The sequence below is a fragment of the Lepidochelys olivacea genome (assembly GCF_965140295.1).
Source record: "Lepidochelys olivacea isolate rLepOli2 genome assembly, chromosome: 1".
Taxonomy (NCBI): domain Eukaryota; kingdom Metazoa; phylum Chordata; order Testudines; family Cheloniidae; genus Lepidochelys; species Lepidochelys olivacea.
In genome coordinates, this window is record NC_140411.1 from 120,529,061 (window position 1) to 120,552,296 (window position 23,236).

The 23,236-nt window shown below is 42.1% G+C and overlaps 1 protein-coding gene across 3 annotated transcripts in view; it reads left to right on the forward strand.

Moving 5' to 3' along the window:
• Window positions 1-23,236, forward strand: part of AFF3 (ALF transcription elongation factor 3) — a 478,017-nt gene that overhangs the window by 326,630 nt on the left and 128,151 nt on the right. The window lies entirely within an intron of this gene.

Genomic DNA, 23,236 nt, shown 5'->3' on the forward strand with positions numbered 1-23,236 from the left:
GCAACAGTGTTAGCAACATGCAGTGCTGATCTACCTTCCCCAGGGGAACCCCTGAGGTTGTGACATTGGGAGTAACCAATCAGGAAGCAGCAGAGACAAAAAAAACCCCAGCAAATACTGTGCTGCAGGGGTTTTCAACCTTTTTCTTTATGAGGCCCCCCCTGCAACATACTATCAAAACTCCAGGGCCCAGTAGGGAAGCCTCAGGACGTTAGCCCTGCTGGGCTCAGGGCTTCAGCTGTGGGGGCGGGGGAGGCTCCAGACTTCAGCCACTGTGGGGTTGGGGCTGCAACCCCGCGGGGGGAGGGGGGCAGGGGCGGGCACTGGGGCTTAGGGCTTTAGCTACCGGGGGAGCTCTGGGGCTCCCTGCAGTTCTGCTCCTGGTTTCAGCTCCAGCGCCCCCCCATAGCTAAACCTCTGAGCCCTGGCCCTTCCCCGCCCCCCGGCTCAGACCAGGAGCAGAGCTGTGGGGAGCCTTGAGCCCCGGTTCCCCCCATGAGGCTGAAACCAGGAGTGGAGCTGCAGGGCTGAAGCCCCAAGCCCCAGCACTCCCCGCTAGTTCTAAAGCCCTGAGCCTCAGTGCTCCTGCGGGGCAGAAGCCTGGAGCCCTGGTGCCCTGAAGGTAAGAAGCCCTGAGCCCCCCCTCCCTGGAGCCCTGACCTGACCACACACATCCTGCAGTTGCAGCCTCCCTCTCTCCCCCTGCCACCCCAATGTCTGAAGTCCTTACCGTCTTGTTCAGAGTTACGAATATTTCAGTTACGAACAACCTCCATTCCCGAGGTGTCTGTAACTCTGAGGTTCTGCTGTAGCACCTGACATCAGTCTCAAAATGCTGTACACACACTTTTAACTTATTAGCCTTGCAACACTTCTGTAATATAAAGTAAGAGATATATTAGCTCCTAGCCTATCTCTGTGGACCACAGTCTGAGAAAGAATGAGAGCAAAATATTAAAATAAATCACGTTGCAGAAAGCTTCGATTAACAGTTCATGAGCAGAAAAAAAAATCAAAGAAATGACTGCTGGTTTTGTGGATGCTGTTCAGACGCTAAGCAAGGTTAATTTCAAGCACTTTTGCAATCTGAGTCAACCTAGTTGATGCAGTGTCACATCTCACAAGATTATAACTAGAATTTGGCTGTACACAAATGAACTTAGGGATTCTTTGGGAGTGTTCACCTTTTTCAAAGATTTTAGCCTACTAGAAGTGTGTGTTATCGGATATTATTTATTCTTACGGGTTGATTTCAGACAGTGAATAGTTGGGCAGCTGGACTCAGCTGCCAGTCAAAATACAACTGAGTTTATTTCCTTTTTATACCTCAGTCTTATTAGTTAAAAAGTCATATTTTCTTGAGGTGACATTACAGCCATGAAATATCACTTTTGAGTCATGGAATGGCCCTGAAATGAGACTTTTTCTCACAAACTACCAGTGTGGTATTGCCAGCATGCCAAGCTAGTGTCCAGAGGAAAATTTAAGAGTGGTGATAAAAAGAAAAAAATCCAGAAAACAGAGGTTTATAATGGAAATGCTGACACAAGCGTGAATGATGAGAGATGGAGAATTCATAATAGCGTATAGCAGTGTAACATGCAATTCAATTGATTTCCTCATATGAAACAATGACCTATAACTCATAAGATACTGGGTGTCAACTGAGTTATGAGAGTTATTCCCTTGTGTATATTTAAAAAGAGACATTAAAATGGAAACATAGCATGATTTATTTGTGAGAGGTAATGTCTTGATTTGACCAAAAATTAATTTTTGAAGTAAAATATGCTTAATATTTTCTGATGGATACTGCATGCTAAGTAGTGTATCTCTGCGTGCCATGTATAGCCTGTAAATGGTGGGAATAAAACCCTTCCAATATCAGAAGGAGCAATCATCAGTTATTTATTTCTGCTGCTATGGGGTTTGAAAGAGTTTATTACTGACGAATGTGAAGTTTCCCATTTTGACCCACAGCAAAATTATATTTTTAAAGAATTGCATGGTGATATCAGCATGGTATGAACGAGACACACTCAGAGGTGCTGTAGCCACAATGTTGTGGGGTGGCTGATACCCATCTCTCCCCACCGACCTGGGCTGTATCTGCAATAAGGAATTTTAACAACAAAGTCATATCAATGGTACAACCAGATCAGCAGCAATGGTGTTAGCACTGGTGGGAGTCCTAGTGTAGACAAGGCTCCAGCAGATTTCAAGCACTTTTACCATAGTATCAATTAACCCTGCGGGTCTGTGATACCATGTACTTCCTGTTAGTATCAGCTCTCATCTTTAGAACACTCTCCCTTTCAATACAGTTCTCGGGGAATCATATTCTGATACCTATGATAGCCAGTGGCACTGTTTGAACAGCTCGTGGTCACTTTTCCACCCTAGATTCAATGGCCATCTCTTACAGAATTTGAGAACTCTACCTGGTTGCACTTGTTGTAGCGCTCTTTTCTCCTTTCAACATCATGATGGGGCCTCACCTGAAATAAAACGATTGAGATTTAATCAATTTGTTGTAAATAAGAATAAAGTTCTGTTTTCCATTTACAGCACTGGTGATACAAGCAAGATTGGATACTGCTAGAGCCTTTATTTTATTTTGTTTTTCTTAATGGACTATTCTGCTTGAATAGACAGAAAAGCAAGAAGACAAGTGAATGTTTATTGTCCTAATGTATAGGCAGCTGTAGCTGAGATCATAATAGCTCCGCCTTTGCTATCAGAGAGCCAACTGTTATGTCAGGAGACACAAAATTGCTATTTCTGGGACATATATAGTACTTTCAAATAATTTCTGATTCTTTTTTTCTCTTGAGACTGGATGGAGTAAAAAATCTATTCCCCAAGAGGAAAGGGTAATGGTATGTGTACACAATGATGTAAGCCCAGGGTTAGTAGAACTCGAGTGTGCAGACCTGGTTTTGTTAACCTAAGGCTTGAGTATGTACACATCAACACAAGGTTAGGAATTGTTGAACTTTGGGTCTCAACCTGGGGCTCCAGTGTCTACAGTGATTTATGCAGGCCTGAGTCCAGCCACCCATATCCCAGATTTACTAGCATCCTCCCAAAATGTAGCCATTCTAGCCCTTTGTACACGGTACAGTGTGGGAAAACTCGACTGTCCACCAAACTTAACTGTCCAGAGGACAAAAATAGTCTGCCTGTAGGATTGTGGGATACTTTTGGCAGACTCCCAGAGCGTGGGTCCAGTGGAAAGTGCAAAGAAAATAGGACTTGAACACTGGGTCCCACGCTTGACTCACACTTGGACCTTCCACCCTTGTGGGGTCCTGGGACGCTGGGTATGAGCCCTGGGTTAGCGTGATTTGTGTGTAGACAGAAGGGGGGTTAGGTTTGAGCCTGAGTTCAAACCCTGGGCTTACATTTCACTGTAGACTTTCATAGAATCATAGAATCTCAGGGTTGGAAGGGACCTCAGGAGGTCATCTAGTCCAACCCCCTGCTCAAAGCAGGACCAATCCCCAACTAAATCATCCCAGCCAGGGCTTTGTCAAGCCTGACCTTGAAAACTTCTAAGGAAGGAGATTCCACCACCTCCCTAGGTAACACATTCCAGTGCTTCACCACCCTCCTAGTGAAAAAGGTTTTCCTAATATCCAACCTAAACCTCCCCCACTGCAACTTGAGACTATTACTCCTCGTTCTGTCAGCTGCTACCACTGAGAACAGTCTAGATCCATCCTCTTTGGAACCCCCTTTCAGGTAGTTGAAAGCAGCTATCAAATCCCCCCTCATTCTTCTCTTCCACAGACTAAACAATCCCAGTTCCCTCAGCCTCTCCTCATAAGTCATGTGTTCCAGTCCCCTAATCTTTTTTGTTGCCCTCCGCTGGACGTTTTCCAATTTTCCACATCCTTCTTATAGTGTGGGGCCCAAAACTGGACACAGTACTCCAGATGAGGCCTCACCAATGTCCAATAGAGGGGAACAATCACGTCCCCTGATCTGTTGGCAATGCACCTACTTATACAGCCCAAAATGCCATTAGCCTTCTTGCAACAAGAGCACACTGTTGACTCATATACAGCTTCTCGTCCACTGTAACCCCTAGATCCTTTTCTGCAGAACTGCTGCCTAGCCATTCGGTCCCTAGTCTGTAGCTGTGCATTGGGTTCTTCCGTCCTAAGTGCAGGACTCTGCACTTGTCCTTGTTGAACCTCATCAGATTTCTTTTGGCCCAATCCTCTAATTTGTCTAGGTCCCTCTGTATCCTATCCCTACCCACCAGCGTATCTAACTCTCCTCCCAGCTTAGTGTCATCTGTGAACTTGCTGAGGGTGCAATCCATCCCATCATCCAGCTCGTTAATGAAGATGTTGAACAAAAGCGGCCCAGGACACACCCCTGAGGCACTCCACTTGATACCGGCTGCCAACTAGGCATTGAGCGGTTGATCACCACCCGTAGAGCCTGACGTTCTAGCCAGCTTTCTGTCCACTTTATAGTCCATTCATCCAGCCCATACTTCTTTAACTTACTGGCAAGAATACTGTGGGAGACCATGTCAAAAACTTTGCTAAAGTCAAGAAATATCATGTTCGCCGCTTTCCCCATATCCAAAGACCTAGTTATCTCATCATAGAAGGCAGTCAGGTCGGTCAGGCATGACTTGCCCTTGGTGAATCCATGCTGACTGTTCCTGATCACTTTCCTCTCTTCTAAGTGCTTCAGAATTGATTCCTTGAGGACCTGCTCCATGATTTTTCCAGGGACTGAGGTGAGGCTGACTGGCCTGTAGTTCCCAGGATATTCCTTCTTCCCTTTTTTAAAGATGGGCACTACATTAGCCTTTTTCCAGTCGTCCGGGATCTCCCCCGATTGCCATGAGTTTTCAAAGATAATGGCCAATGGCTCTGCAATCACATCCGCCAACTCCTTTAGCACTCTCGGATGCAGCGCATCTGGCTCCATGGACTTGTGCTCGTCCAGCTTTTCTAAATAGTCCCGAACCACTTCTTCCTTCACAGAGGGCTGGTCGCCTCCTCCCTATGCTGTGCTGGCCAGTGCAGTAGTCTGGGAGCTGACCTTGTTTGTGAAGACAGAGGCAAAAAAACTATTGAGTACATTAGCTTTTTCCACATTCTCTGTCACTAGGTTGCCTCCCTCATTTAGTAAGGGGCCCACACTTTCCTTGACTTTCTTCTTGTTGCTAACGTACCTGAAGAAACCCTTCTTGTTACTCTTAACATCTCTTGCTAGCTGCAACTCCAGGTGTGATTTGGCCTTCCTGATTTAACTCCTGCGTGCCCAAGCAATATTTTTATATTCTTCCCTGGTCATTTGTCCAATCTTCCACTTCTTGTAAGCTTCTTCTTTGTGTTTAAGATCAGCAAGGATTTCACTGTGAAGCCAAGCTGGTCGCCTGCCATATTTACTATTCTTTCTACACATAGGGATGGTTTGTCCCTGTAACCTCAATAAGGATTCTTTAAAATACAGCCAGCTCTCCTGGACTCCTTTTCCCCTCATGTTATTCTCCCAGGGGATCCTGCCCATCAGTTCCCTGAGGGAGTCAAAGTCTGCTTTTCTGAAGTCAAGGGTCTGTATTCTGCTGCTCTCCTTTCTTCCTTGTGTCAGGATCCTGAACTCGACCATCTCATGGTCACTGCCTCCCAGGTTCCCATCCACTTTTGCTTCCCCTACTAATTCTTCCTGGTTTGTGAGCAGCAGGTCAAGAAGAGCTCTGCCCCTAGTTGGTTCCTCCAGCACTTGCACCATGAAATTGTCCCCTACACTTTCCAAAAACTTCCTGGATTGTCTGTGCACTGCTGTGTTGCTCTCCCAGCAGATATCAGGGTGACTGAAGTCTCCCATGAGAGCCAGGGCCTGCGATCTAGTAACTTCCGTTAGTTGCCGGAAGAAAGCCTTGTCCACCTCATCCCCCTGGTCCGGTGGTCTATAGCAGACTCCCACCATGACATCACCCTTGTTGCTCACGCTTTTAAACTTAATCCAGAGACACTCAGGTTTTTCTGCAGTTTCATACTGGAGCTCTGAGCAGTCATACTGCTCCCTTACATACAGTGCACCTCCCCCACCTTTTCTGCCCTGCCTGTCCTTCCTGAACAGTTTAGATCTATCCATGACAGTACTCCAGTCATGTGAGTTATCCCACCAAGGCTCTGTTATTCCAATCACACCCTAGAGTATGTCTCCATGGGGACAAAAACCCCATTGCATGACTGTGGCTGGCCCAGATCAGCTGACTTGGGGTCACAGGGCTCGGGCTGTAGGGCTAAAAATTGCTGTGTAGATGTTCAGGCTTGGGCTGGAGTCCAAGCTCTGGGACCCTCCATACTCACAGGGTCCCAGAGCTTGGACTCCAGCCCAAGTCCAGACATCTACACAGCAATTTTTCAGCCCTCCCGGAGTCTGAGCATGTGAAACCAAGTCAGCTGACCTGGGCCAGCCGCTGTTTTTTTTTATACCTATGTAGACATACCATAAGTCCATGTACTTATTTTGGGCAGATAAGCTGGAAATCTAGCCTAAAGCACAGGAGAGAAAAGAAAATAATATCACTAATGTACCATCTTCTAACGTGTTTTTCTTAGGGTATCACGCTTGTGAAAATATTCAAAATGTGCTAGGTATGAAACTAGTCCATACAAGAACAGTGATGCCTAAACAGCGAACATCCACAATCTGAACTGAACGCATTAACTCCTGAAACTTGGAAGCTGCTCCACCCAGGCAAACTCTTGTGCCTACATAGCCCCCACCAAAGTCAACAAAGCTGTTTGCCAACAAAGTGATCTGCCTGCACAGACCTCACTGAGGCTACACATAGGCACAGGGTTCCACATGAGCAGAGAAGCTTGCGGGATTAAGACCTAAGGGTATGTCTACACTGCAAAAACAAAACCGCAGCCACCCATCACTACAAAACAGTGGCACGTCAGCCTGCCGCACTGCAAATCTTCTTTACATCTTGTTCTCTTCTCATGTCATGCACTGAATGAAGTATTTCACACCATATTATTTCAATATTAATTAAATATAATGACAATTAGGAGTTGGCATGTATTATGTAATAATAATATTATTGAAATTATTTTGGCAGTGAGTTTTTTTATTATAATTTTATTACTACCCAAGTGTTGCAGAATTGCCCTTTCTACTGTATGTGCAACCCTGTCTGTTAGTGAAAGAGAAAGCAATAAAAGTCCATTCTTGTGCAAAATGCCTTTCATATTCCCCTAGAAATGTGGAGAGAGGCTCTGCTCTTTTTACATTACGAAAATGTGTGTGGGCAGGTGGGTTTAAAAAATGGGGTGTCCGATGTGTTCTCTTCATCGTTCTGCAACAGCACTCTTACAGTGAAGTTATTTCTAATTCCATTTTTCTCTGTGAATTAGGAGTAAAAAGCCTAGGCTTGCTAAGACTCTTCTGCATACTGGCAGTCTATTAAAATCAGATGACATGTTTAGTTTAACAGTAGCCAATTGCTGTTTGTTTTTCTTTAAAAATAATTTTCTCTCAATCTGCTCAGATAAACCTGTGGGTTCAGTGTGCGCACTGCGGAGCTTTTCCAACTACTACCTTGTCTCTTTACTAACAATACTGATAGAAGGGGTAATTGCTTACCTTGTCTAGAATACTGTTTACATGAAGGAGTGACAAATACCTGTTGAAATTTTACTAGAGGCCTCCCAGATGGATGATGCACTTATTATTACAGACAGGATTTCTTTTTATTTATTTAAAAGGAGCAGACTGCTACAGTCTATATTTAATCCCATTTATAACTATATTAAAACTGAATGAAGCTATAACGAATAAGGGTGGAAATGAAAAATGTAATGGGCTTCCAGGAAATGGCAGGGAAAACCATTACAAGAAAACACTGAAAGGTTTCAGTTTTCAGTTGTCTGTCACAAATATTCCTCACAGTGGCTAGCCTGTTTGGATTATGTAGATTTTGAAGTCTTGCTTTGTTTCATGTACACAGTTGTCTTCACTGCTCAGTTGAGTTCCAGCTTTGAATTCTTTTGATACCCTTTCTATACTTCTGTTTCTAATGTAATGTAGCTTGGGGTGGACCAACTTAGCCTCTTTATCCTCCATTTATAAGAAACATGGCAGCTGGTAAAACTGATAATAGTTTTATTTACACTAGGAATAGCATGTCATAGCAAAGGAACAGAAATCATATATGCTGTACAAAAACCTAAGAAACCATCTCAAAGAAACAAAATGTGAAAACTTAACACTAATACTTACTAATATTTATAGAAGAGTGACATTTTAATTCATACATAAAGATGCCTGTATTTCCAGTGTCCCTGGACCTTTCAAACCATAACAGAACTCTTATGAATTAGATTATGATCAAAGCACTTTGAATTCAATGCAAAGGTTCCTATTGACCCCAATGGGCTGTGGATCAGAATTTTAGGAGAACATTAATTTTAGGAGAACATTCTACATTCCTGTGTAGAAATCACCAGAAAGTCCTGCTTGGATTTCTTCTGGCTGGCTCCTCTCTCTCTCTCTCTGTGTGGTTTTGTGTTCTACCTTCCTACACACACCCACATGCATGCCCCCTTACCTAAAACAGTACTCAGTAAAAGCCGTTCCACATATACAGTCTAAAACTTCTAGGCAGGGCTACCAACATCTTTTTGTCTAAGGTGGGGGCTTCTGATTAGCTTACCCTTACAGTTAAGTTGATTTGTTGGGTACCTTAATAAAAAGTGTCCAAAAAATAGCAATCATATCTCATGCTTCAAGGCCTTTACTGGGTGACGTTTAGGGGCCAGGAAGAATTTTTTCTATGTATACAGCTCTTCAGCGGTAACTACGTGAATTGGCTACCAATGCCTCAGATATTGGTGTTCCATATATTTGCAGTTGCCAAAGGTAGAATGCTGGATTAGGTGAACTAGTTGTTCAATATAACATGGCAAATCCAGTGTTGCCCTAAGATGTTAGAAGCTTTCTGAGAATTTAATTCAACTATTGGACATTTTCACTGTAGAAAACTTGTTTGCTTTACACTCAGCATCATAGATAATGGCTGCTATTAAAAAGTTAACATTTACCAACATATACTGCAAAGTTAGCCCCTATTGTAAGTACAGAAAAATATGTTGTATCTCAGGCTATGTCTACACTAGCACTTTTATTGGTAAAACTTATGTCACTCAGGGATGTGAAAAAACACCCTCCTGACTGACAAAAGTTACACTGACAGAAGCTCTGGTGTGGACAGCGCTATGTCGGCGGGAGACGCTCTGCTGCCAACATAGCTCTCGCCACTTGATGGGGGTGGTTTAGTTATGCTGACAGGAGAGCTCTCTCTCATCGGCATAGAGCAACTACATGGGAGACCTTACAGTCGCGCAGCCCCAGCACAAGTGTGTTAATAGCTGGCACAGGTTGATTTTTTTAATGTTGCTCATTGTATGTGCACAGATAGATGGTGAACATGGCTGATTCTATACTGAGAGGCTGGGCGTTCAAGTGTGGTTTCCAAAAGTGCACAGTCCTTAACCATTTAAGATAGTCCATCTTCCACTCAATCCAATGGGTAGAGCAAGTCGAAAACTGGGGTGGGGGAGATGACATTTTTTCAAAGTTTCAAAAACATTTTCAGTTTGAAAGGAACTGATTTTGAAAATGTTATTGAGTTGTTTTACTGAAACTTATTGGGTTTTTGGTTTTTCTTTTTTCCCCCTTCCTCCCTATTTTATCCTATTTTTCCTTTTTGTTAATTTTATATTGAAAAATTCCAAATATATTGTGGGTGTTATGTAAATTGTCTATTCACCAATAAAGCTGAATTTATGGGAATGCTCTAGCTTGGGGATCATGCAGCAATGTTTAATAACCATTTAATAGTTTTTATACCACAGATAACAAGATTTTCTCCTCTGCTTTCCATTTGCATGCTCAATGTTTAATGCCACTGCAATAGATTGTTAAGTAGGCTGGATAAATACATTCTTATTTAGTCACAAGCTGCATGCAGCGCAGGGCTGTGTGTGCCAGAGACTGGATGGCTCAAGGGACTAGTGACCGGATACAGAGCTTTTCATTTGCTGGTCATTGGGTTTCAAATGTGACCCATATAATAATCCATATAAATGAGACTGTGAGTGAAAAGTCCATGGCTGGCAGGACTAAGTACAATAAAAAAGAGGTTTTTAAGTAAATCAGAGCAAAAGACATGGTAGCAATGGGATAGGCCCATTATTAGATGGAGATGGTAAAATTGTTAGTAAACATTAAGAAAAGGCAGCAGTGTTCAGTAAATCTGACTGTTCTGTGCTTGAAAAGAAGCAGGATGATGTGCTTGTAGCACACTAGGATAAGGACGCACTTTCCAAGGAGGGTGTTCAGCAACGTCTACAAGGGATACACGTTTTTAAATCTGAAGGCCCAAAGAGTCCTTAAAAAACTGGCTGAGGAGATCTCTGATGTTCATTTTTAATAAATCTTGATATACCAGGAAAAGACTAAGAGAGTACTAATGTTGTGCCAATATTCAAAAAGGGCAAGCATGACAACCTGGGTAATTATAGTCTGGTTAGCCTGACATCAGTCCTGAGCAAAATAATGGAAAAGCGGTTATGGGGTTCAGCTGATAAAGAATTAAAGTATAGGAATATAATTAATGTCAGGCAACATACTTGTATGGAAAATAGGTCTTGTCAAACAGCCCTGATTTCATTTATTGAGGAGATTAGAAGTTTGGTTGATAATGATAACTGTGGAGATGTAATAGAGTTTTATAAGGTGTTTGGCTTATTGAAATTCTGATTAAAAAATCAGCACTATATAGTATCAATAAAGCACACAGTAAGTAGATTAATAACTGGCAAGTTGACGGATCCAAAGGTAGTCATTACCGGGGAATCATTACTGAATGGGGATGCTTATATTGGGGTTCTGCAGTGATTGGTACTTGGCTTAATTGTGTTCAACATTTCTGAAAGTAAGTAAAAAACCACTTCTGATAAAATTTGTGGATCACAAAGTGGTGGCATTGTAAATATTGATATGGACAGGGTAGTCATACAGAATTATCTGGATCACTTGGTAAGCTAGGCTCATTCAAGCAAAGTGTGTTTTAATACAGTGAAATGCAAAGTTATACATACAGGGACAAGGAAAGCTGGCCATGCCTACAGGATAGGGGACTGTATCCTGGAAAGCAGTGATTCTGAAAAGGATCTATGGGTCATTATGGACAAGCAGCTGAACAAAAGTTCCCAGTGTAGTACTGTGTCAAAAAGGGCTAACACAATCTTTGGATGTACATGGAGTAGTGACTAGGAACAGGGAGGTATGACTGGTATACAAACCCCACACTGAGCAACAAGGGGTTAAGGAGTTGCTCTCGGATCAGCCAGCCCCAACCCACCATGCCAGGAGATGCACAGACTGAAGGAGGGGTTAAAAGGGAGCAGAACAGCTCATTTGGAAGCAGACCAGGGAAGAGAGAAGACCTGCAACTCACAGCTCCCAAGAGAAGAGCTGAGGGAAGGCAGGATCTCTCCCTACAACAACTGCCCAAAGGTCCCTCCCTGAGGGAAGGGAGAACCTGTTTCATGTGCACTCTGAGAGGGAGGCATTTTCTTCTCTCTGTCATATGGACTCAGTTTGTTTGTGTTATTTCCCCTTGTTTGGTTTATGGACTACCCCAACAGGGGAGAGATTTAGGGGCCACGCCACAGGAGAAGGCAGCTACTGCCCCAAGATGGAGGGAGCTACCATGCCAAGCACAGCCACAAGGAGGTGCAAAGCGGTGAGCTGACCTCCTGCACATCCCCTAGCACAGACTGTGAACTTTGGACAACTGTGAGGTGGTAGGAAGTGGCCCAGGGAGGACAGAAGGTGCCCCGGGCTGTCAGATCTTTGCTAGCCCTCAGAGAGCCCTGGGCCAGAGCCCAGTGGGTGAGAAGGTTTGGGTACCCCTACCAATTTCCCCGCCCTGCTGTTTGGAAGGCCTAAGCCCTGACCACTAGGCAACCCTATCCATGAGTGAGGACCATCTGAGGAGGTGATTTTACCTATGTATATGGTATTGGTGAGACCATTACTGGAATACTGAGTATGATTCTGCTGTCCACATTTTTAAAAGGATGTTGAAAAATGGTGATGGGTGCACAAAAGAGCCACAAAAATGATTCAAGGGCTGGAGAAAATGCCTTACAGTGAGAGATTTAAAGAGCTCAAGGTGTTTAGCTTATCAAAAAGAAGATTGAGAAGTGATTTGATTACGGTGTATAAATACCTTCATAGAGAGACAATATTGGGTACTGAAGAGCTCTTTAATTTGGCAGAGAAAATACAAAAAGAACTAATGGCTGGAAGCAGAAAGCAGACAAATTGGAAATAAGACACAGATTTGTAATCGTGAGAGTGATTAGCCATTGGAGAAAACTACCAAAAGGAATGGTTTCTCCATCTCTTGATACCTTCAGATCAAGACTGGATGACTTTCTGTAAGACATGCTTTAGCCAAACATAAGTTATTTACCTTAGTCAAGCACAAGCTATGGAGCTCAATACGAAGGTAACTGATGAAAATTAAGGGCCATGAGATCCTGCAGGTTAGACTAGATGATCTATCCTTAAAATCTATGAATCTTTGGTTGTAGATTCTGTCACAAAATAATTCTTAGCAATGATTGCAATTCATCATTAGTATTTGATAGGAAGCATTCTCTTCACTGGTTGGTGTCAAAATGGAGCAGGATGATATTTCCATATATTGTACCTGTGAGCTGCTTCACTCATTTATTATTTATTTAATCTCAAACACTAAATACTTAACAAATGAAAAACCCAAATCCAAGAATTAATTTTTCAGCGTTATTGCAAGCTGTACAAAAAGGCATTTTCTAAAGGTAAAAAACACAACTCCAAAATTCATCTTACAGAAAATAATTGTGCAAAAGAAAAGGGAGGGTTAAAGCACAGAATGACTTCGGCACAGATCATAGGGGTCTGGGCTGTTCCTGCTAGAGGCAGATCAGAATGAGGGATGCTGTGAAGCTACACCAGTCCATGGGGAGCATTCTCGGGTTTCACCTATATGCAGGGAAAGTTCACCTGCTACTGCACTCCTTGATGGTGCAGAGCAGGACTCATGTCGTGCCCCTGCCTCCCTCATGCTTCTTTGGAGCACAATCTTAAGTATCACTCTAGAGTCCAACAAAAATCTGTTGGATACTGAAGGAAGTAATGGTTTCGTAATTAAAACACTGAACTGAGACTCAAATCTTGACTGAGGAGATCTGACTTGAGTTCCTGACTGCCACTGACTTCCCATATGACCTTGGGGAAGTCACTTAATCTTCCTCTGCCTCAGTTCCCCAGTTGAAAAATTGGAATAATAATTCCTTCCTGCCACCTTCTATATGTTTTGTCTCATTAGACTGTAAGCTCTTCAGGGCAGGGACTATCTCCTTCTATATGTTTATATACCACATAGCATCAGTGGAACCCTACTTTCAGCTGGGGCCTCCTGGTGCTACAGTATTACAAGTAGTAATAATGGAGTTAGTCATCTAGTAATTGTGGAGCAGATCTGTTCTTGTTGCACTTGAGGATTCTGTGGGACAGTCTTTTGAGACAGGAGATTGTCCAGCAAGGGGTGATCTCTGGAACAAGTTTCAGTGTAATCTCGTATAAATATCTGCTAGCTGGACTAATTTTCCCAGAGATTTCTAAATTGTTCTATCCTGGATGGAATCTTGGCCATAATGAAACCAATGGCAGAACTCCCCTTAACTTCAGTGGGGCTGGGATTTCACCCCTCATACTTTGTTAAAATGGAAACATAAAAAGTGTAACCTATTACATTTGCATCCAGTGGAATATTTGTATTTTGGAATATTTAGAAGGGATAGAGATGAGACATGAAAGGAAGGAAGAAGAGGGAAAAGCAAAACCCCACACTCTCCATATACAAAGAGTAGCTGTAGTAAAGCATTGCTGTGTGCTCCTCCTACTGGGGCAAGTGCTCTAGGACCAAAGACTAACCAAAAGGTGTGCTTTGGGAGCCAGGAAGAAAACCAAGCATTCAGAATGTCCACAAGACAGCCACCATCCTGCCCAACACACTAGAGATTGAACTAAAAGCCTGAACTGGTAAAGCTTGAGTTTAAAAGCCAAAGTTCACTAGCTGGAGCTTGACAGACTCATATCCGCTGCAGATCAGGCAGAGAAGGAGACCTGTAACACAATGGGTTACATTTGCTCCACCCAACCAATGTGATCTGAGTAAATGCTAATCCAGACTCATGTATGGACACTGTTAAATGGAAGTTCCATGTTTTACAGGTGTCTGCAGTTGTCTGCAATGGAATGGCAGTTTTGCTTTGGACCACAGTACAGAGTTACAAATGGGGGTGAGAGGTGGATAGAGAACAGATGGTTTTAACAAAAGGCTGTCGGAAAAAGGGGCAGAAATAAAAATGACCAACAACTCCAAAATATGATATTGCACCTTCGGCAGCTGCAACTGACTTATAATGAAAATTCTGAGAATCTAAAGAATTTAAACACCCCAAGATTCATACTGTGACAACAGACATAGAAAGCAGCGGCAGTTCAAGCACTCTTATTTTCTTTCACATTTAACAATTAAGTAATATTTTGTAATAGACAGCAGCAGACCGTTGTCAGAAAGTCAGGAAAATAAATTTAGAAGAACTACTGCTAATCACTCACAGCAGGAATGGAATGAATGGAGGTGGGGAGGCAAGAAATGAGTTGGAAAATTCTGAGCAGCTCTTTCTAAGCTTTTACTTCCTAAACCTGTTTTCTTATGCCACCCATTAAATGATAAGCCTTGAAACTTTGGCAGGTTTCCTGAGTGGAGGGAATATTTAGGCTGGCACTTAGGAAGGAGCTTCTTTTAAGTAACTCATCATTCTTCCTTCTCTGTCTCTCTCTGTATATGCGTTTTTATGTTGCCTCCTTGATCGTGAAGTGGGCTTATGTTAATTCATTTTTAAGTTTTTCTGAAGAAGGTCTTCCATTTTTAAGGAGTTATTTCGGCCCTTCTCCCCCAACTCTAATCTGATGGGAGAACTGAGTGATGTGTGGAAATAGATAGCTTTCCTTGCAGTCCGTCCAATTAATTAGAGATTTCAGCACATGATTGGGTTATCTTTATTCTCTCTTTCTGTACCATAGTTTGATTTTTGGTTCTGCATTCTGTGCCAAAATATTCAAGACCACTTGGCTTAACAGTAGTGCTACATAGCAAAAATACCAAATCGTGATGAAGCTCATGAAGGTACTGCATTCACCTTCTGTATTTAACATGATCTCTTGCAAGTAGCAATACTGAATTCAGTGGGAGCTGCAGGTGCTCAGCACATCTGAAAAGCAGGATACTTTTTTTTCGGATGCTTAAATACAGATTTAGTTATCTATAGGTACCTGAGGTTGAAAATTTTGGCCCAAGTTTCAGATCTATGGAGTGTGTGAAGTCCACCGAACAGGTGGTGTTTTCTTCCTTTCTCATCTTCTTTGGGAGGAAAGAAATCTGTGGCTTTGCACCTTTTGTCTTTGATGCCCACAGTCCATCATCAGGCTGGTTTCTAACAATTTGTCCACGGGAACTTTTATTTCAAGTTCTACTGATATGAGAAAATGACCGTTGCATTACTCTGGAAGGATTGTCTTGCATTTCAGATGATGCCATCAGTGTGATGAGAATTTAACAATGCATTTAGCCAGTTTAAATGGTTTTGAACAGACATGTAGAACATCTCAGATGGATTCAATCCAAGAGAAGAAAACCTTCCTTTTAAGCAGCTATTTTTTATTGAAATTGCTAATTCTGTTACTATAGACTGTCACTTTTTCAAGCATTTAGACACTACGTTCCATAATTAAATCTCGCATTGATATATATACTTCATTCCAGCATTAAGTACATTAATACTGTACCTGCCTGCTTTTACTGGCTTGACCACTCTATTTTTAAATAGAGCCAAAGTCTTATAAAATGTTTGTGCTTCCAGGAAAGATTTTCTTTCAACAATCTGGAGTTGTTTTTCTTCTCCCTCTATCAGAGTATGAAATTTTTGGAAGAAAATAAACAGTAGATATAAAGTTTCAATTTTACAGGTGAAAGGAATAGGATAATTTGGCCCATTGAGATCTTTGTCAGCTGAATAAACATAACAGTGTAAACTTGAATGAGCAGTCAGTTGACAGATTTTCATCTTGAGCACCTCCTCTTCACAGCAGCAAAATGAGGACAGACACATGCATGGAATTAAGTGGCAGGCTGCAACTTTTATTAACCTTTAGCACCGGGGAGGCGTAGTACCTGCCAATCACCCATACTCTCCTATACCAGGCATTTAATCGGTTCCAGTGCAGGAATTACAGGGCTCCTCACCATATAACTCATAACTCGGGGTAGGATCTCCTCTGCCTACCCCGCAGTATTCAGTTCTCTCTGAGTCCTAGCGCCTTCCCCCCTGCTAGGGGGACACAGGGTGCAAAAGAATGGGGACCTGAGCCCACCAGAGCCACAAGATCTGACCTCGATCCTATCCCATAAGCCCAAGGCCCATCACCAAAATCCCAGGTCTTTTACACCTGGGAATCATTCATTTTATCCTTATAACCATACTGGAAATCCACCACAAATTGCAAGGAATAAACAGCTCTGCCCCAGTACCTCAGATAAGTACTAAGCATGTTCCTACTTAACTCACCGTGGCTTGAAGGTGCTGCAAGGAAGGCAAAAAGCTCCTTGGTCCTCTACCAATTGATCCAGGGAAGAAAAAATTCTTTCCTGACCCACAATGGGCGATTGGCTAGACCTGCAGCATCCATCTGGCTGGATTCCCGTTCCTCGTTCAGGTGGGTAGGGTGAGGTTGCTGGATGGAGCCAAAAGAGGCTCCACATACCCCCCTGTCTCAGGTTAAATCCTGAGAGCTGGGGAATGCTGGCCCATCAGCACCCCTCTCACCAGCTGGTCATTGGGTGCCAGAGACTCCCAGGGGAAGGGGCTGCCTAGTGTCCCTTGGTGAGTGTCTCCCTTCCTTGCTTCTTGGGCTGTACCCTTTCACCACTGGCCTCATCAAGTTCCCCCACCAGTTGAGGCAGGTGGGTGGCATTTTTGTCAAGGTATTCTTCAACTATCCAAGTGAAATCAAAGCATTTTTCCACTACTTTTATCGCATTGCTACATAAAGAGCAGAAATATGGAAAATGAATGATAGAAGTGCTTCAATTCGAATGGTATACTATAATCTATTCACTTGCTGGGACATTGTCTTGCATTAAAATAAAACTGAGTATGTTTCATGATATTATGTATTAATGATTTTCACCAGTGAATTACAAAAGGTGATAATTTCTGCATCACATTTTAAAACAAATTGTTGCTTGTGATTGTTGCAATATATAATACACTTATGCAATAAAGTGTGCAAATTATTCTCATGCTTCTCTGCTGAAGTAATAGAGCTAATAATTTAAATGAGATGTAGCAATATTTTCCCTTTCCAGTTTCAAAAGTTATTTGAGCATTAGGCTTGAAAATATCAACAGTGCCCATGCTGGAAAAAGAATTTCTTCAGAGTTTTGGCCTAATTCAGCAAAAGGACACACAAAATTGCCCTGACCGTATAAGCTATATTCATAATTATCAGGGTCAGTTCTCTTGTCTTTTTGTGTACAAACGAAAAAGAAATTTGTTCAGTCCAAACAACCCCGCTAATGCTGAACATTTAACTCTTCAATAAACAATGAGTGGATTTGGGGAGGGAGGTTATTAAGTTAAGAAATTGGGAATACCTCAGAAGTGAATTTAAAATAAATCTATTGGCCCTGGTTCTCTTATCTATGCCAATTTACATCACCAGGAGTAACAAAGTGAAGCACAGTGGAATTATAACAACGTTTAAACAAATGCAGAACCAAGCCCACTCGTAACCTCGAACTGATCTAGGTCATTCAAAGGACTGAACATGAATCCTTAAATTTCTCAAAAAGAGACAAAACAGATGTGACTATAAACTAAAGGAGTTCCTCCCCTGCCTTGAGCCCTGTATCAGTCCAAACGTAGTCTCTTCCTGGAATTTGGCTCTATAATTTATCCAAAAGCAGCAGCAAAGCTGTAAACCTCCGCCTAAACTTTTTCCTTAATGTTGGTTACCCCTAGAGTTTCCCTGCAGAGATCTCTCTGTCATAGATAGGGTGATGAGACAGCAAATGTGACAAATCAGGACAGCGGGTGGGGGGTAATAGGAGCCTATGTAAGAAAAAGCCCCAAAAATCGGGACTGTCCCTATACAATCGGGACATCTGGTCACCCTAGTCATAGTCCCCAGTTCCTTTTGACCAAAAACAACTCCCACATCTTTCATGTTCATAGTGGAGTTAAAAAGATACTCCTGCCATAGAGAATCAGCAGGAATTATTCAGCATCTCTCTGCAGAGTTTGAACACATGCTAACAAGCTGGGTCAGCAAAAGAACTTTCCCTTCCTGTGATAGGGGCTCAGAAAACAGCCCTCAAATAACAAAAGATAATACACTCTGGATGCGTTTTAAAACTACCTTAGACATTTGCACATCCAGTTCCCATTGAAATTAATGGAAATTGGGTGTCCAAATCCCTTAGAAGGCTATTATAATTCCACTCACTTTGTTTCTATTTCTCATTATCTAAGTCCTTCTGTGTCCCCCTCCCTCACCATAGCATCTGAGTGACACAGGCACCCACAGTTAAAACCACTTTATTGGCTATTGTAGAAATTAAGCAGCTGGTTGCCTAGGCATCTTTCAATATCCAGAACCCTTACTCATTTCATTTAATTATATCTGCACCTGTTGTTATTCATTGCAGAAAAAGGATTGAAAACATTGTTTAATTACAGAGCATGAAGACCTCTAACTTGAGTCTTTTAAGGCTTGCAGTTCTCAATGATCTAGCACAGATTCCACCCCTGATTTATAATTAAGTGCTCCAACCTAACTGCTTTATCATAGATGAACCTCAGGTGTAAAATCCATAAATTATGTTTCTCAGAGAACCTCTTTGTTTACCATTTTCTTTTTCTGACCTTCATTCACAACGTTTTATTTGACTTGTCTCTTCAACTGGGCATGGGCATGGCAGTGTCCACTACGAAAACCTCAAAATTTGGGACTGGTGATATCACTAACTGAACTATCTGTCGTGTATACTGAGAATGGTACAGTGGAAAATAGATTTTGTAATTATAAACATGGTTGAAATGTCTATGCTTGTACTGTTATTATTTCTCTCCCACCCCCACCCACCTCACATCTTTTTTGCCCCTTCCCATAATAATTCATCAAAGCACTAAGCTTTAAGTACCATTCTGAATAAGGATGGACAGAGGCCTGATTTTACGTGTTTTTCTAAATAAGGATGAACTTAAGCACATTCTTTGCTGAATCTACACCTGGGCACTTTTCAGATAAATTAAATACACAATGGCAAGGTCCCTTTTGGACTTCATGTATTTTTCTTGTCTTCTGCCCTCCTTACTTAAAGGAAGCTCTGCCTGGGGATTTTTTTTTTTTTTTAATTATCATTGTGCCAGTTACAGTGGAAATGTTTTGTCAAAGAGAAGGATCTTGAAGCATGTTCAGACTCTGGGTTGATCTAAGCTTCTATGGAATCTAATTCCACAACTGAAACTCCTCAACTGCAAATGCTTCGTCTCTGGCTCTCTTGCGCTTCATCGTGGGTTTTGAAAGCTGCAAGGTCCAAGAAGAATGCAGCGGTCTAGGATTGGTCATGGATGGAGATACAGTAACTGATGACCCTGGGACCTGACTGGATCATGGCTTTGGAGATCAGGACCAAGACTTTAAACTGACAATGGAAGTAGATTGGGAACCAGTGGAGAGATTGAAGCACAGGGATTAAGTGCTCACAATAGTTTAGCCTCTTCACTAGGCAAGCAGACACATTTTATACAAGCTGGAGCATAGGAGGTGGGATAGCTCAGTGGTTTGAGCATTGGCCTGCTAAACCAAGGGTTGTGAGTTCAATCCCTGAGGGGACTGTTTAGGGATCGGGGTAAAAATTGGGGGTTGATCCTGCTTTGAGCAGGGGGTTGGACTAGATGACCTCCTGAAGTCCCTTCCAACCCTGATATTCTATGATTTCCATTGATTCTGCTTTATATCTGGTGAATTACAGTAATCCAGTCAGGAGAGGGGGAACAAATGCACCACTGTGGCCAGATCCTCCTCTAGGAATAAAAGACTGAGTTTTCTAGCAAACTGCAGTGGAGGAAGGTTTTTTCCTATCACAGATGTTACATGATTGTCTATTTATATTACAGTAGCACCCAAAATGTGCAGAGAGCTGTAGAGACTTATAGGCAGACACAGTGTCTTCCCTAAAGGGCTAAAATCCTAAAAAGACAAACAGAAAAAGGGTAGGGAAAATGGAGAAAACATAAAAACAAAGCAGTCTTAATAAGTCAATGTTGTTATTTTTGTGTTACATTAAACATATATAAAATTATTCCCACACATATCTCCTCTATTTTAGCTTAACCCCACACATACTCTTGTAAAAGCTGCTGTACACACAAATAAGAGTCATACACACAAATATTAACACACACACACACACACAGAGGGGTGTGACACTCATCATCTGTAGTTTTTATATTAATAACAGGGGTTGCTACATTATAATAAACACAGGTAGTTTATGTTACAATATAACTTCATTTAAGGAAACAGCTAAGATTGATAAGTGACAATGTACTTAACTATCACTTAATTTGCCCAAATTCTTAAAATCAAGGAAATGATTAGTTAATGACATAAATATTACACTTGCCCACATATTAAACAAATATATTATTCTGATTAAGTATTTTAAAATGTGTATTTCATCAAAATACAATGTTTTAATATGTTATCTTAGGTAACTTGATTTCAGACTCCAGATATTTTGTTCTAAGGGATACCGTTAAATAGAAAATATCAGATAACATATTTATCAACTGATAGCAAATATTTTTGCTAAAATATTTATGATTACTACTTCTCCATGTACTGCTGATGTTAGATATAGCACTTTGGGGATCACTATTATACTGTTCATATTCTGATCGTTATCATTTCTATCTAGACTTTACTAAAGAGTGGTTATACAACAAGAAAATATACACATTAAGCTCAAACTGATTTCAGTGGCAGCCACTCTTGTCTCTTTATCTAACCTGGGTTCTTATACAGCACCTATCATTAGGGTGTCTGACGTTATGTCTACACTACAGAGTTAAGTCGATTTAAGCTACATCGACAATCCTCCACCGCTGTAATTAAACCGCTTGTTCACGTTCACATAACGAATCTTGCAACGGTGGAGCATGTCCACAGTTGGTGGTCTTGCACTGACAGAGAAAGCACTGCACCGTGGGAAGCTATCTCACTGTGCAACTCACCACCATCTGCCACTGGGTGCTCTGGGCAGGGATCGCAGCACATCATGGTAGAATCAGTGTTCCATGATGCGGTTTTCTTTGTCCCATCATTGCATGGGCTTCCTAATATGTATCACGCCACTTTTCAACAACTCCTGTAAACTGTGCTTCTATCATCTCTGTCTGAAAGCATGGATCCTGCATTGCTCTCCAATCTTGTGATGAGCGTTATGAACACAATAGGGTTGATCTTGCAATATTTCATGAGCTGCGAATCTGATAATGACACTGTGGTGTTTGCCCTGCTGTGTGCCATGGAATGTAACAATTCAAGATTGATGTTGGCATTCACAGAGCAACTGCACACGGTGGACCGTCTGTACTGGGCTCGGGAAATAATCACTGAGTGGTGGGATAGCATCGTGATGCAGGTATGGGATGATGAGCAGTGACTGCAGAACTTTTGGATGCGCAAAGCCACCTTCCTCACCATCTCCGCTATGAAACTGACCTAAGGATTTTACACACATTTGTATGTATATTGATCTCTTAACTATGTATAACTCTCTTTTATTAATAAATCTTAGATTTTGTTAATAAGGATTGCTGTAAGGGTGTATTTGGGTAAGGTCAGTGGTCTTTTGGGAGTGGTAGAACTTTAATTACGGTAAATAAGGTTTTCAATAACTCCTCATTATATTAGCATTGGCTGTCTAGATGGGAGCCAAAGGTTGGATTGCTTAAAGGGGATTATATTTGACTTCTCCAATGCGGTGTCATAGACGCTGTTTTGTTACTGGCTTGCTGAATCTAATTATAGAATAAACCAGTTTATTCTATAGGGATTGTCTACCCTATTCCTTGCTGTTTGCCCTGAGTAAGCATTCTCAATGTGACCCTTCCAGGCACCACAACCACAGTAATATAGCTGTATAATAAAGGAACACAACTAAGTGATCAGGCAGCTGCATTCTGCACTATCGTAAGTTTGAGTGGTCTTCGAGTGTTGTCACAAGTTGAGCACATTACAGCAAACTAATTATTATCCTTATTTCGACTTGTAAAATTGCAAAGGTTATTATGAGCATGAAATAATCCAGGACATTTTGAAAACCAGCCGCAGTCTATGATTCTGATTTCCTGTAGCAATATTTTTAATGGTTTTCTATAGTCTTTGTAAAGAATGTCTTTTTGTTTCTAATGTATTACTATAGCTATACAATAACAAGCTGGCTGTCTGAAATAGAAGAAACAAGTATCAGATGAGTAAAGTCACCAAGGAAAAACAGGATAAAGGCCTAGCTTACACTACAGAGTTAGGTTGACACAAGGTGGCTTACATCAACCTAATTATGTCAGTGTTTACACTAGAATGCTGCTTCTGCTGAAGTAAGTCACCTGCTACACGAACATAATAACTCCACCTCAACTAGAGGTGTTGTGCTTAGGTCCGTGTCATTAGAGCAGCACAGCGTCCATGTAGACACTGAGTTCTTACATCACCTGTTCTCTGTCAGCCCTGAGTAGGGCTGAGAGCTGGAGCTCCTCCCACCCTGGTGCTGACAGCCCAAGCTGTCACCAGGCACTAGCTGGAGCTGTCAGCACCCGGGCCTGGGGAGGAGGGCTCCAGCTGTGAGCCTGGCCCCTGGCTGACAGCTTGGGCTGTCAGCACTGGAGCCAGGGAGAGAGGAGGCTGATAGTTGAGGCTGTCAGCCTCAGGGCTGCTGAACTGCAGCTGTCAGTGTCCCGCAATCCCCTACCTCAGTCGGTGGAAGCACTCCTAGTCA